This window comes from Equus caballus, chromosome 17 (assembly GCF_041296265.1).
Source record: "Equus caballus isolate H_3958 breed thoroughbred chromosome 17, TB-T2T, whole genome shotgun sequence".
Taxonomy (NCBI): domain Eukaryota; kingdom Metazoa; phylum Chordata; class Mammalia; order Perissodactyla; family Equidae; genus Equus; species Equus caballus.
In genome coordinates, this window is record NC_091700.1 from 89,983,561 (window position 1) to 89,999,154 (window position 15,594).

Consider the following 15,594-nt stretch of genomic DNA (forward strand, 5'->3'; position numbering starts at 1 on the left):
ATCAAACAAGGTTTATCCTCAGGGTACAACAATGGTTCAACGTACAAAAATCAATAAATGAGATACACCACATTAACAGGATGAAGGATAAAAACCATGTATCATCTCAAGAGATGCAAAGAAGCATTTGACAAAAACATCTTTTCGATAACTCTCAATAAATTGTGTACATAAAGAACAGACCTCAACGTAATAAAGGCCACATACGACAAGCCCACAGCTAACATCATACTCAACAGTGAAAGGCTGAAAGCTTTTCCTCTAAGATCAGGAGCAACACAAGGGTGCCTGCTCCCGCCACTCTTATTCAACGTAGTACTGGAAGTCCCGGCCAGAGCAATCAGGCAACATTAAGAAACAAAAGCCATCCATACTGGAAAGCAAGAAGCAAAACTGTCTTTCCTTGCAGATTATATGATCATATATGTGGAAAATCCTAAAAGACTCCTCCAAAAAACTGTTAGAACTAATCAACAAATTCAGTTAAATTTCAGGATACACAATCAACACACAGGTTCTATACAATAACAAAATACCTGAAGAAATAAGGAAAACAATCCCATTCATAAAAGCTCAAAAACAATAAAATACTTAGGAATAAATTTAAGCAAGGAGGTGAAAGATCTATACACTGAAATCTATAAGACTTTGATGAGAGAAATTGAGGTAGACACAAATGAAAAGATATTCCATGTTCATGAATTGGAAGAATATTGTTAAAATGTCCATACTACTCAAAGTCAGGTATAGATCCAATGATATCCCTATCAAAATCCCAATGGCATTTTTCACAGAGATAGAAAAAACAATCCTAAAACTTGTACGGAACCATAACAGACCTCAAATAAGCAGTCCTGAGAAAGAAGAACAAAGCTAGAGGAATCCCACTTCCTGATTTCAAACTATACTACAAAGCTATAGTAATTAAAACAGTATGGTACTGGCATAAAAACAGACATGCAGACCAGAGGAACAGAACTGAGGGCCCAGGAATAAACCCGAGCATATATGGTCAACTAATGTGACATGGAGCCACGAATACACAATGGAGAAAGGACACTCTCTTTAATAAATGGTGTTGGGAAAACTGAACAACCACGTGCAGAAAAATAAAATTGGACCCCTATCTTACACCACTCAACAAAAATTAACCCAAAATGGATTAAAGTCTTAAATGAAAGACCTGAAGCTGTAAATCTTCTAGAAGAAAACATAAGGAAAAAGCTCCCTGACATTGCTCTTGGCAATGATTTTTTGGATGTCACACCAAAAGCACAAGCAACAAAAGCAAAAATCATTAAGTGGGACTACATCAAACTAAAGAGCTTCTGCACAGCAAAAAGAAACAATCAACAGAATGAAAACGTAACCTATGGAATGGGAGAAAACATCTGCAAACCATAGTCCTGATAAGCAGTTAATATACAAAAAATAGAAAGAACTCACCCAACTCAATAACAAAAAACCCTAAACAACCCAATTAAAAAAATGGGCAGAGGGGCTGGCTTGGTGACGTAGTGGTTAAGTTCGTGCACTTCGCAGCCTGGGTTTCACTGGTTCAGATCCCAGGCGTGGACCTAGCACCGCTCGTCAAGCCACACTGTGGAGGCATCCCACATAAAATAGAGGAAGATTCGCACAGATGTTAGCTCAGGGCCAATATTCCTGACTCCCATCCCCACCCCCTCAAAAAAGGACAGAGGAACTGAATAGAAATTTTTCCAAAGAAGACATACAAATGGCCAACAGGTTCATGAAAAGATGCTCTACATCACTAATCATGAGGGAAACGTAAATCAAAACCACAATGAGATATCAGTTCCCACCTGCTGGAATGGCTATCATCAAGAAGACAAGAGAGAGCAATTGTTGCTGCAGGTGTGGAGAAAAGGGAACTTTCACACACTGCTGGTGGGAATGTAAACTGGCACAGACTCTATGGAAAATGGTATGGAGGTTCCTCAAAAAATTAAAAATAGAACTACCACAAATCCAGCAGTCCCACTTCCCACTCGGTATATATCCTAAGGAAATGAAAACATGACCTCTAAGAGATATCTGCACCTCCATGTTCACTGCAGCATTATTCACAATAGCCAAGATATGGAAACAACCTAAATGTCCATCAACAGATGAATGGATAAAGATGTAAGATACACACACACAATGGAATACTATTCAGCTGTGAGAAAGAAGAAAATCCTGCCGTTTGCAACAACATGGCTGGCACCTTGAGGGCATTATGCTAAGTGAAATAAGTAAAGAAAGACAAATACTGTATGATATCACTTATATGTGGAATCTAAAAAAGCCAAACTCTTAGCAACAGAGTAGAACGCTGGTTACCAGGGGCTGGTGGCTGAGGGAAATGGGGAGGTGTTGGTCAAAGGGTACAAACTTCCCATTAGAAGATGAATAAATTCTGGGGATCTAATACACAGCATTGTGAATATGGTTAACATTACTGTATTATATACTTGAAAGTTGTTAAGAGAGTAAATCTTAAATGTGCTCTCCACAAAAAAGAAATGACAATTATGTGACGAGACAGAGGTGTTAGCTGACACTAAGGTGGTAATCAGACTGCAATATTTAAGTGTATCAGATCAACACGCCATATACCTTAAACTTATCCAATGCTATAAGTCAGTTATATCTCAGTAAAGCTGGAAAAAAATCAATGGAGTCTTCTTTTTGGGGTGATGAAAATGTTGTGGAATTGATAGTGGCGATGGTTGCACAACTTTGTGAATATATTTAACCACTGAAATGGAAACCACTTTGAAATGGTGCATTTTATGGTATGTGAATTATATCTCAATAAAAATAACTGCTCAAAAAACTCAATGGAACAGAATAGTTCAGAAGTAGACCCACACTTCTATGGTCAATTGTTTTTGATAAAGGTACCAAGGTAATTCAATGGGGAATGGACAGTTGCTGAAACAATACAATATACATATGCAAAAACACAGACTACAATTCCTAACTTACTCCACATACCTAAATTAACTCTAAATGTATCCAACTGAAGAACTAAAATTCTAGAAGAAAATGTTTTGACAGGACACAAAAAAGTACAAATAATAAAAAGAAAACACGAATAAGTTGAACTTCACCAAAATCAAAAACTTCTGCTGTCCAAAGACACAGATTAAATGAAAAGGCAAACACAGACTGGGAGAAATTATCTGCCAAACACATATATATGATAAATGACTTGTATCCAGAATATACAAAGAACTCTTCTCACTCAGGAAGAAGAAAATCACCCTGATTTAAAATGGGCAAAAACATTTAAACAGACACTTTACCAAAGATATATGAATCTCAAGTAAGCACATGAAAAGATGCCCAACATCATTAGTCATTACGGAAATGCAAATAAAAACCACAATGAGATATCATCATATACCCACTAGAATGGGTAAAATTGAAGACTACTAATATCAAGTGGTGGCAAGGATATAGGGTAAGAAACTCTTATACGTTGCTTCTGGGAATGCACAATCGTGCAACAACTCTGGAAAGCAATCTTACAAAGTTAAACATATATTTAGCAAATAACCCAGCAGTCTCACTCTTAGGAACATACGCAAGATAAATGAATTCATATATCCACATAAAAACCCATACGTGAATGTTTATAGCAGTTCTATTCATAATAGGCAGTAACTGGAAACAACCCTAATGTCCAACTTGAGAATACATACACAGATTGAGGTATACAGATATAATAATACAGAAAAATCTTAAACACCTATGCTGAGTGAAAGAAGTCAGACACAAAAGACTACATGCTGTATGACATTCTGGAAAAAACAAATCACAGGGAGTGAAAACAGAGCAGTGGTTGCTCAGGGCTGGGCATAAGGGGAAAAGATTGACTGCAAAGGGGCATGAGAGAACTTTTTAGGGTGATGGAAATCTGATTGGGGTGATGGTATCTGATCATGGTGATGACTACAAGAGTGTATACATTTGTCAAAATTCACTGAACTTTAAATATTAAATGGCTGAGGGGCTGGCCCCATGGCCGAGTGGTTAAATTTGCACGCTCTGCTTCAGCAGCCCAGGGTTTCGCCGGTTCAGATCCTGGGTGCAGACATGGCACTGCTCATCAAGCCACGCTGAGGCAGAGTCCCACATGGCCAAGCCAGAAGGACCTACAACTAGAATATACAACTATGCACTGGGGGGCTTTGGGGAGGAGAAGAAGAAAAAAACAAAAAACAAAGATTGGCAACAGATGTTAGCTCAGGGCCAATCTTTTAAAAAAAAAAAACAAAAAACCTAAATGGCTGAATTTTATCACATGTAAATCAAAAAAGCCAATTTCTTTTCTTTAAAAGGGCTACTGAACATCAGCATTTGAACAAAGTCCCTTTATCCACCTCGATTTTACTTGCTTTTTTGTAATACATTAGTACTCCATAAATATTAGGCCTTATTTTCTTTGCCAAATTGATTCATCCATTCCTCTCTGCTCTAATTTGAATGAAGATGGCTGAGAAGTCTCTTTATATTCTCTTTTCTTAGCTTTCACCCAGGGGGGTTTAACTTGCTCACCTGGGGGTTTTTTTTGTTATAGACATTTCCATTTCTTGACATAATCTTTGTTTTCCTAGAGTCTTGTCCAAGTGTGTTCCTGAGACACAGTGTCCTAAAGCACAATGGAGTTATTCTCTAAAGAACCAGGACATGTGCCCTAACAAGACTGATGGATGTGCAGGAAAAATCTTTGATATCTGAATGTCTCTGACGGCCCAGGCTGCACCCCTCCCCCATCTCCTCAAGGAGCTCATGGGGATCATTTCATCTCAAGCACACGACCACCCCATCAGCCCACAGACCACCCTCAGTAACCCCTGTCTTACCCACCCAGGCCCAAGAAACACCTCTTTTCTCCCTGACTTTCGACTCTGCACTCACAGGTCAGCTCCTGGCTCTACTCCCCTGGCTCATTAAACATTAATATTCCTGGGACATTTTAACCTCTCAGTTTCAGCATTTCAAGTTATATTTCTCTTATTAACTTGCCATTAATTACCTAAACCTCCTTGAACTTGCCATTAATTATCTAATGTTTCTTGAACTCTGTCTTATATTTCATTTGGTTCTCAACTTCTCATATAAAGAAAATTTCCATATTAGTTACAAACTGCCCCAGAATGCTGCTTATTCCTGTTATTAAGAGGTAAGACCCACCTCTTGCCTCATTACTCCCATTGCTGACTCATTTTAGAGCTTATGTCTTGCCACTGAGACGTGAGGCCTATCCTTGGTCATACGAACACCCAAGTGATATGACTCTGAAAGGAGCAGTGCAGGCCGAACACTCTGCAAGGGGTCCTCTTTCTATCTGCAGAAGAGAACCAAATCTGTGCAGTCATTCCCCACTGAGAAGAACTCGAATATGGTGACCCCCAACGATGCTCTTCACACCTCCAGCTGGGGCCCTAGATGGGTGGGGGAACTGGCCTCAGGCTGGACAGGCCTGGGTAGTGATGCTGACAAATGACCAAACCGCTGAGCCTCAGTTTCCTTCTCCATCCGATCACACAACAGTACTTCACAGAGGTGGGTAGGCATCCTGAGAGAGCAGTTGTTTCAAATGAAATAAACAGAAAATACCAATTCTGCTTAAAAGATCACTCTTCAGAGTCTCCTGTCTTGCTCAAACCACATTCCTTACTTTCCTCTCCAAGCCGGTTCTTCTCACTCTCTTCCTAACCAGCACCAGATTCCAAGGCTGCCCACTCAAGGCCCCCGACCCGCCACCCTCTCCTCTAAGCCTTATTTATTGAGCTTCCTGAGGCCCAGCTCAAAAGCCTTCAGGGGCTCCCCAGCGATGCTCAGGATGTCCCGTGTCCTGTCCAGCTGTTTGGACTCCAGGAGCCTGGCCGCATTCCCATCCTGTAATTGAAATCCCACCGAACTGGCCTGCCACTGCTCCTCAAACCCTCCCCAGCTCCCCCCTCCAGTCTTTTACTTGCTGAGCCACATTAATATCTTCCCGTCTAAATCAAACCCATCCTTAAAATCCCAGCTCAGATCCTGCCTCTGTCCCAAAGCCGTCTCTGATTCTTTGCATCTTAGTGCACTGGTCACATTCTGTCCTACATTCCGGTTATTTTCTCTCCTACTAAATTCCTGAAGGGGAGGTGACACATTTTAACTGGTTCCCCATAATGTACCATGGCACGTGTGGAGAAAACGAGTCATTCATCTGGTCCTGGGAATTCTCAATTAGCCAATTTCTTTTCCCCATTTTGATGGCAAAGAAATAAATGACAATAAAACAGCTTCCAAGTAGATAGTTTAAACTCCCTCCTCCAGCCTAGGTGGGAGCTACCCAGGGATCATTAGCACACTGTTGACACACACGTACCGTGCACTTACTGTAGACAGAGACTGCAAAGAGGATGCCACCCCGAGAAGCGAACACTCGGCTGCCTGCACTCGGTCTGGACGACGGCAGGCGCTCAGTGTTCGTTTACTCAGTGCCTGCCGAAGCTGTGAGGACCCAGACAAGAGCTGCACTCTCAAGTTCAAAGTCTAGCAAGGAAGCTGGGACAGGCACTCAGACAACTCTAAGGTGGAAAATGGTGTGAAAACGAAGTTGTAAACCAGATATACTGATCTGGTTTATGTCATGGGGAATCAGTACAAATTCCTATGTTGAAGCCCTAAAGCCTAGCACCTCGGAATGTGACAGCATTTGGAAGCAGGATCTTTGAAGAGGTAATTAAGGTAAATGAGGCCTTTAGGATGAGCTGTAATCCAGTCAACTGGTGTCCTTATCAGAGGAGAAAATTTGGACAGAGAGACATCAGGGATGCACAGCACAGAGGACAGACCGTGTGAGGTCCCTGTGAGAAGGTGGCCATCTGCAGGCCAACGAGAGAGGCCTCTGGAGAAGCCAACCCTGCCGACACCTTGCTCTTGACTTCCAGCCTCCAGAACGGTGAGAAAATAAACTGTTGTTTCAGCCCCAGTCCGTGGTACTTTGTTACTGCAGCCCTAGCAAACTACTGTGCTACAACGAACACAATAACACGATCTATGATACAGGGTATGTGGACGGACCCGGAAACCTCCTGAGTGAAAGAAGCCAGACACAAAAGGTCACACATTGTTTGATTCCACTGTTATGAAACACCCAGAACAGGTAAACCCACAGACATGGAAAGCAGTGTGGTGGTTACCAGGGGATGGGGGAGTGAGGAACGGGCGGCGGCTGCTTAATATACAGGGTTTTCTTTGGGGATGATGCAAATGTTCTGGAATTAGATGGAGGGGGTGATTGTGCAACACTGTGAAGGTGCTAAATGTCACTGAATTCTTCACTTTAAAATGCTTAATTTTATGTTATGTGAATCTCACCCCAATTTAAAAAACTCAAATTAAAAAAGATACAGATATACTATTAGAATACAACGTGTTGAGTGACCAACTGAAGGGGGTTGTGCAGACCGTCATGAAAAACAGGAAAGGCAGGGATGAATTCTGCTTGTGTGCAATTTGGACTGTGAACTGACCCCAAAGTGGGGGTAAAGGTCATCTTGAAGAGAAGAGGGAGGAGAATGGGAGGGGTGGCATGCCAGGCGGGAGCTGGGACATCCAGCAGGAAGGCACAGGGAACCAGGGTGGACGGGTGAGCCCCAGCCCTGGCGCCAGTGGGCTAGTGGGAGCCCAGCGCACAGTCTGCAGGGGTGAGGACAGACGGAGGGGAGCCTGGGCCGGCAGGGTGGAGCGCAGCTGTTCTGAGCTGCAGAGTGGGCTGGATCCTGCAGCTGGGGCCTCAACCCGGCTGCTCCAGAAACACAGGTCAAGTTGCAACATTTGTACTCCTGAGCCCCTCCCCTGGGAGATTAATTTAGTAAGTCTGGAGCCAGGGGACAGGAACCTGTAGTTATAATAAAATTGTAAAAAGCTCTCCAGATGATTCTGGCAATTAACCTTTTGGGAAACCACTGATTTAGGGAAGGGTCTTTCAGGGTCCCCCCCCACCCCCCACCAGCTTTGTTGAGGTCTAATTGACAAGTAAAAATTGTATATATTTAAGGTATACAATGTGATGATTTGATCTATGTATACATTGTGGAATGACTACCACAATCAAGCTAATTAACACATCCATCACCTTGCATTCCCCATTTTGTGTGTGTGATGAGAACATGTGATCTATTTTCTTAGGAACTTCCGAGTATAAAATACAGTATTATTACCTATAGTCACCATGCTGGACATTAGATCCCCAGAACTTAGTTATCTTATAACTGGAATTTCGTACCCTCTGACCAATATCTGCCCATTCCCCCCGCCCCCCAGGCCCTAGAAACCACCATTCTACCTCAGCTTCCATAAGTTTGACTTTTTTAGATTGCATGTATAATCGATATCATACAGTATTTGTCTGTGTTTGACTTATTTCACTTAGCATAATATCCCCCAGGTTCATTCATGTTGCAAATGTCAGGATTTCCTTTTTTACGGCTGAATAATATTCCACATATATAAAAATATGTATATTTCTATATAAATGGATTATATAGACATACCATATATATACACACACATTATAGATATACACACGCATACCTTATATATATACATGCATTATACACACACATATTTTCTTTATCTGTTCATCTGCCAACAGGTACTTAGCTTATTTCTGTATCCTGCCTATTGTAAATAAGGTCTTTCAGTTTTATATTGATGATACTGAAGAATTACTAACTTTTAGATCAAAGGGGCTTCATTATGCTTTGTATACTGTAAAAACAAGGAAAGTATACTAATTGATTTTCTAGGAAATATTTTTAAGCTTATCTATATGGAAAGTTCAATTAACCAGAAAAGCGAATTTTCCAAATATTAAAGATTTAACATGCATATAGTCAGAAGCTTCTGAAGATGAGGCCCCCTGAGGCCGGGTGCACACGTATAACCTGGGAGGCATTTGAAGCGCCTGGTGCCCTCCGCCTCCCTCCTCCAGCACTGGCGGCTCCCGGGCAGTCTTTTACACTGATACAAGGCCTCTCTCTGCCTCTTCCCCACTCAATTACATCTTGGATGCGCATCTCCCACGTGCTCTCACCACCTCTCAGCTTGCCCACACCCACAGGTGTGCGCAGGACCACACCCCTCCCCATTCCTGGGGCTCTGGTGGGCAGCCTCTCACACGGCCGATGATCCTGCCCCCTGGCATTTGAGTCCTTGTGTGATTCCCACCCCTTGTGCAAAGGTAGTGACTCGCTTCAAATGAACAGAACGGAGGAAGTGATGGGATGTTACTTCCAAGGTTGTTATAAAAAGACTAGCTTCCACTTGGGGGGCTCTCTGGTGCTCTCTCTCTCTCAGATCCCTCGCTCTCCAGGAAGCCAGCTGCCATGTTGTGAGCCTCTCTAAAGAGACACCCACGTGGAGAAGAACTGAGGTCAGAAAGCACTCAGGCCTCCTGGTTGTTGAGTGACTGAGCTCAGACCCGCGCCCCCCCGCCCTGCCCCCCCCACCCCGGCCCTCAGCATGGAGACGCCCAGAGCCCTGGCCAACACCCTGACTGCAGCCTTGTCAGAGCCCTGAGCCAGAGCCACTCAGCTAAGCAGCTCTGAGTGTCACCCACCGAAACCATGAGATAATGTTTGCTGTTTGCAGCCGCTAACGTTGGAGGTGATTTGTTACACAGGTACAGATAACAAATTCAAAAGGGTCAAGTCTAGGTTTCTTCATGCAGCCCACACAGGCCCATCACTGTCCGGCCCCATCTCTCCCACCGCATCTGGGCCATGCCTCATACCACTCTGTCGGGGTGCAAACTGTCCCCACTCTTTGCCTTTAGCCCCTTCCGCTTCATTCCTCAACGAGCTGCCTGGCAAAATCCTCCTCATCCTTCAAGGTTTCCAGGTCATTTCAAACCTCATCTCCTCTGTGTCATCCTCCCTAGTAGGCAGAATTGATCCCGCCACCGTGTCCTTGGAACATAGCTGCCCTTGCCTCACAGCTGCTGAGATCTCTGTCTCCTCCTTTGCTGAGAGGACCCAGGCACCAGCAACCAGAGCTCCTCAACTCTCAGCCCTGGGACCCGGCATGTGGTGGGTGCTTGGTAGATGTTTGCTGGGAGACTAACTATCGGTGAGTTGCCAACCTGATGCCCCTCCCCACAGTATGTTCATGTCTATTTCCTAACAGGACATCTCTTAAATAACCCCACTACAATCCTTAACATCAGGACACTAACATAGTATTTTACTACTTTCTCTCAGACCCCTTCCAAGTTTTTTCACTTGTCCCAATAATGTCCTTTATAGCAAAACGACCCAGTGCAGAACGCCTATTGAACTTGGTTGCCATGTCCTTTAGTCTCCTTCAATCTGGAACAATTCCTCAGTCTTACTTTGACTCTCATGATTTTTTAAAGATTTCAGGCCGTTTATATTGCTCAAAGACCCTCAAATTGATATTTTCTGATGTTGCCTTGTGATTAGATTCAGGTCATCCATCTTTAGCAGGAATCTTTAGGAAGTGATGCTGTGTCCTTCTCACTGCCTCCAGTCAGATGGCACATGATTTCAATTTGTCCCCTTATTGACGATGTTCACTCTGATCACTTGATGGAGATGGTGCCTGCCAGGCTGCTTCACGGTGAAGTTCTTCCGCTCTTCATACAAGTTGGTAAGTATTTCATAGGAGGTACTTTGAAACTACGTAAATATCTCATTCACCATCAAACTTGCCACTTGTCCATTTAGCTACTTGTATGTGTACAGACTTAGGGTTGCCTATTTTATTCAGTGAGTTATAATCCAGTGCTATCATTTACTTATTTTGATGCTCAAATTGTCCTCAATTTGGACAGATGGACTAATTGCAGCAGGCTTCTCTGTCCCCTAGACCCGTTCACATCATTCCTTGAACCTTTCCTTGCTATCTGGCACAAGATGTTCTAGGCTCATCTTGGACTTTTTCCCCATCCCAGGCCTAGAACTAGCCATTTCTCCAAGGAGCCCTGATTTCCACCTGTTAGTGGAAAATGGTATTTAGAAGCCAAGATCTGGGTGTGAGGTGTGCTCACTGTTCTTGGGGTGTTAGCTGCCTGCAGGCTTCCTCATGGAATATATACATGTATATCTATATATACATACACAGATATACATAAATACATACACACATTTACATCTCTGTTTACTGAAAACGATGAGTTCACACCAATACACCTAAGTGAATCCACACCACAGGGTGCATCCTAGTTTTCTACATCTCTCTCTTTGTACCTCCCTTCTCCAACAGTGGGAAACCTGGCTCACATTATCATTTGTACAGTTACTTATTTGATCAATCCTTCATATGTAACTAATTTCCAATCTCAGCCACCAGCATCTCCCCTGCACGTAAGTCCTCCTCTCCCTGCTCAGGCTCTGACACCCCACATCAGGATGACCCTCTGAAAGGATGGCCGACTCACCCAGTCAGGCTGGGACTCCTCATACCAGGTTCAAGGGGCAGAGATAGGGACTTCATCTATTTATGGAAGGAGCTGCAAAGTGACACTGCACAGGCATATGCATAAGAGGGTAGAAGAATTTGTGGCCATTTGTACAATCCTGCACACCAGGTTCCTGTATGGCCTCCATTCTTAAGGTGCCCTTAGGAGAGAAGAAGGCTGGCAGAACACTGGCCATTATGTCTGCATGCAAAGGAACAGGAATGATGAAGGGTGGAGTGAGGAACAGGAGCCCTACTTCCAGCTGACGCAGGTTCCTTCCTTTGCAAAACTTCCCAGGGACCCCACACATTTCTGCTTCCTCTTCTTTACCATAACTTAAGGCACATGGTCACTCTGAATAAAACTGGGGATCCAGTAACTAAGGGAGGAGAAAATGGATATTTGGTGGCCACCACAATTTCCGCTACTCCCACTTTTTATATTTGCTGGGCAACAGCCTGCTTCTGGGGGTTGCCAAAGACCCCAAATGAATCCTTGGAAGCATTCTTGACCCTCACCCATCTCTAGGTTTATGAAGTCCCAAGGTAAGTCATCCTAAGTGCAGAGGAACTCTAACAGAAGCTTAAATGGCTTCTCAGATGATATATCACTACTTCTCTGTTAATCTAAAAACCCTGTATGTGAGAAAATGTTGTAATGGCCCTTTCCAAAAGCCGGCTGAGTCTCCGAGCAAACCACCACCTGTGAGGACAGTTTATCACCTGTGTGAAAACACTATGCAGGGAGCAGATCAAAGCTCCAATCCCAGTCACCACTGCACTCAAGAGAGGCGACAGCAAAGAGCAGTGAAAATGGCCCCAGTTCTCTGGCAAGCCAAAGGAGAGGGAGAATAATAACACAGTGGAAGATGAGCTCAGAAACGGGGGGCGTGGAACAGGAGAACCGCACTTTGGGAAGTCCTAGGGAGACTTATTTTGCAAAATCACCCAGGAGGCAAGCCTTGATATGTTTCAGATGAATTCATCTGAAGTGATGCTGGTTTCTCTGCAAGGAAAACCCAAAGGCTGTTATTTAATGGAAAGACATTACAGAAGCTTTTCTATTTATAAATTATTATAGCACTGTAATTTCTTGGTATTGTTCCAATATCCTTCAGCTCATAGATGTATAGTGTTATTCCTGGAAGCAGGAGAAAGCATAGCGTAGACTGAAGAACATATAATTTCAAATCAGACATGTTCCACTTCATAATCAGGAAAAACCCTCCACCTTTTAGCGGTGTGACCTTTTTCAAGGTGTTCATCTCTCTGAACCTCAGTTATACCACCTAAAAAATGGAGATAATAATGCCCATCTCAAGCACTGATGTATGAAAATTATATGAAATAATGTATATAAAAATTCTGGTACACAGTGATTTTATTATTAGTCCCCTTCTGAGAGAAGGGTAAATCACAGAATTATTATCAGAACTAAACAATAGAATGTATTGCAGATATATAAGTGCCTGGCATACAGCTTGTGTCCACTTAGTGTTAGTTCCTTTTTAACTTACTCATCCATACAAAAAGCCATATCCTAGTTATCTAGCAGGTTGACTGGTGTTCTTTATAATGAAGTTTAACCTTTTAGGCACAGAAAAAAATCCTATAAATTCCTTCTGCCTTCGTAAACACTGTATACTAAAAATGAGGTAGCACGCCATGTTCACTTCAGCATTATTCACTACAGCTAAAAGGTGGAAACAACCCACATGTCCATCGACAGATGAATGGATAAACAAAATGCGGTATCTACATACAATATTCAGCCTTAAAAAGGAAAGAAATCCTGTCACATGCTACAACAAGGATAAGCCTTAAAGACATTAGGCTAAGTGAAATAAGCCAGTCACAAAAAGACAAATACTGTATGATTCCACTTATATGAGGTACCTAGACTAGGTACCTAGTCAAATTCATACAGAGAGAGGGTAGAATGGTGGTTGCCAGGGGCTGGGGGAGGAGAAATGGGGAGTTGTTGTATAACGGGTACAGAGTTTCAGCTTTGCAGGATGAAACACTTGTGGAGATCTGCTGTACAACAATATGAATATACAAACACTACTGAACTGTACGCTTAAAAATGGTTAAGATGCTAAGTTTCATATTCTGGGTGTTTTTTCACCATGATTAAAAATAAGAAGGCTATCTTTTAAATGATGTAACTTATCAGCTTTCATAATAATGCAGGGTCATCATACTCATTAATTATGGCCGGTGCTACAGCTACGTCTATGCAGTTTGCTGCCCAGGGTCGAATCCATATCAAGTTTCAGGAGTTACTCTAGCGCCTGCTTTCTTGAGTAAATATATGGGATTTTTTAGGATTCAGCTGCTAAAGGAAAAAGTAGAACTTGACATTTTTTGCTATATAGTATTTGCTATTACCATCGGAGAATTATAAGATGTTAAAACTGGAAGAAACTTTAGAAACTACATTTTAAAGTTGAAGAAAGTAAAATCTAGACTTTAATCAAACAGAATCATTTGCCTAAGATCATACAGATAGTAATTATAAGCGCTGGAACATGAAATCTCCTGGCTCCCTCTACAATCCTCTTGTAAACAGACTTAGCTCTCCAGAATCCTGCACCTCTGAACTGCTCTGTTGAATACGCTGCCACCAGGGGGCAGCAGATGTATTAGTCTGGAATTCTAAAACACCAGACTTCAGGCCCCAATACATTTCTATTATCTCTTCCTTCAATCCCCCAAAATATATGTGCACATTTATAAGACTTTATTAATATCAACAAGCATAAAGTTTAAAGGCCATCCATAACTTTTTTTTCTGATGAGTACGATTGACCCTGAGCTAACATCTGTGCCAATCTTCCTCTATTTTGTGTATGGGCCACTGCCACAGCATGGCTTGATGAGCGGTGTGTAGGTCTGTGCCTGGGATCCAAACCTGCGAACCCCAGGCCACTGAAGCAGAGCATGCAAACTTAACCACTATGCCACAGGGCCAGCTCCCATAATAACTTTTTAAACAAAACAAAGACTTGGAGCCAATGGAGGTAACATCCTTACTAATCCTTCACTATTTTTTATTCATTCCAATCCTAATTGACATAAGGGTCAATTAATATGTTAGTTTTAAAACAAAAACGACTTAACCACAGAAACCCACCCCATTTCTTTACATTTTGAACCAAATTTTCCTAGTACTTGGCCTCTGAGGCGTCAGATCACAACAACCTCAAGCCCATCTGGCAATTTGTCCTCAACCTTCCTTTCTTTATCAGGCTTGGTTTTTCTTTCTAACGCCCGAAAGTTCAAAGGAAGGTCTGTCAACAAGTCTAACCCTCCAACAACTTTTCAGAAGCAAAAATGGAGAGATTCTAGACACAAAGGAAAGCCTGTATGGACACCATTCTTCCAATGGTAATACCAGAAACCAAACGGTTAATACCAGAAACGGAAAGCCCAAACCATAGCAGCTAACGGGTGAGACTTGAGTTTAAAGACAGGCCCTCCCTCAGCAATGACCTCGTGCACCCTGAGACTTTCACAGTTTCACCTAATGTGAGGGACCACACTAGCGGTGTCAATCCAGGAGTCAGTGCCACATTTCAAGCAGTAGTGACCAGTGACCAAGGTCCCTAAATCATCCAAAGAGAAATGCATGATCTTTATTTCACGAACAGAAATTTCAAATGGTTTTCTTCCTTGAGCTCAATGTGCTTTAATAAGGAAAAAGGTATTCAAATGCAAGCTTTTACTTCTGCCTCAGACACATGGGAGCAGTTCCATTTTTAAACTACAACAGTATTCACTATAGTTAAAAGGCATTCAAATAAATTACTCTCGGCTTACATCCATTTGCTCCCATGCAATTAACTATTCACCGATCTATCTAATCTTGTATAAAACTGATGCCAAAAGCAACTATGGCACTATTGGTTACTAATGGTGAAACAGGAATGAGACATGCACAAGATGCACATAATGAAGGGATCACTGCAAAATGCATCATATATTCAGATACTATTCTGTAATCCTTTGCCAAATATGATGTGTCAATTGGTGAGATTTAAGAAAGATTCCTATGGATATAATATTCTGGTTTTAATTATTTTCCAATATAGAGCATTTACT

At 42.4% G+C, this 15,594-nt stretch overlaps 1 protein-coding gene and 1 long non-coding RNA gene across 38 annotated transcripts in view; one reads left to right on the forward strand and one right to left on the reverse strand.

The window, feature by feature from the left end:
- The window catches only part of GGACT (gamma-glutamylamine cyclotransferase), a 47,520-nt gene that overhangs the window by 24,641 nt on the left and 7,285 nt on the right, over positions 1-15,594 (reverse strand). For 3 of the 35 annotated variants that reach the window (XM_070240449.1, XM_070240439.1, XM_070240448.1), the window contains exon 1: positions 6,392-6,509. The exons of 23 other annotated variants lie outside the window; for them this stretch is intronic. The gene's annotated coding sequence lies outside the window, so the exon portion shown is untranslated. Of the gene's footprint in view, positions 1-6,391; positions 6,622-15,594 lie in introns of those variants that run through there. 9 more of the 35 variants (XM_014732177.3, XM_070240433.1, XM_070240435.1 and 6 more) reach the window with 9 other exon arrangements.
- LOC138918563 (uncharacterized) overlaps positions 1-15,594 on the forward strand; it is a 41,619-nt gene that overhangs the window by 23,090 nt on the left and 2,935 nt on the right. The window contains exons 1-5 of one of the 3 annotated variants that reach the window (XR_011428071.1): positions 6,561-6,967; positions 7,075-7,171; positions 9,370-9,445; positions 9,953-10,140; positions 10,494-10,680. This is a non-coding gene — a long non-coding RNA (uncharacterized lncRNA). Of the gene's footprint in view, positions 1-6,560; positions 6,968-7,074; positions 7,172-9,369; positions 9,446-9,952; positions 10,141-10,493; positions 10,681-15,594 lie in introns of those variants that run through there. The other 2 variants (XR_011428072.1, XR_011428073.1) reach the window with 2 other exon arrangements.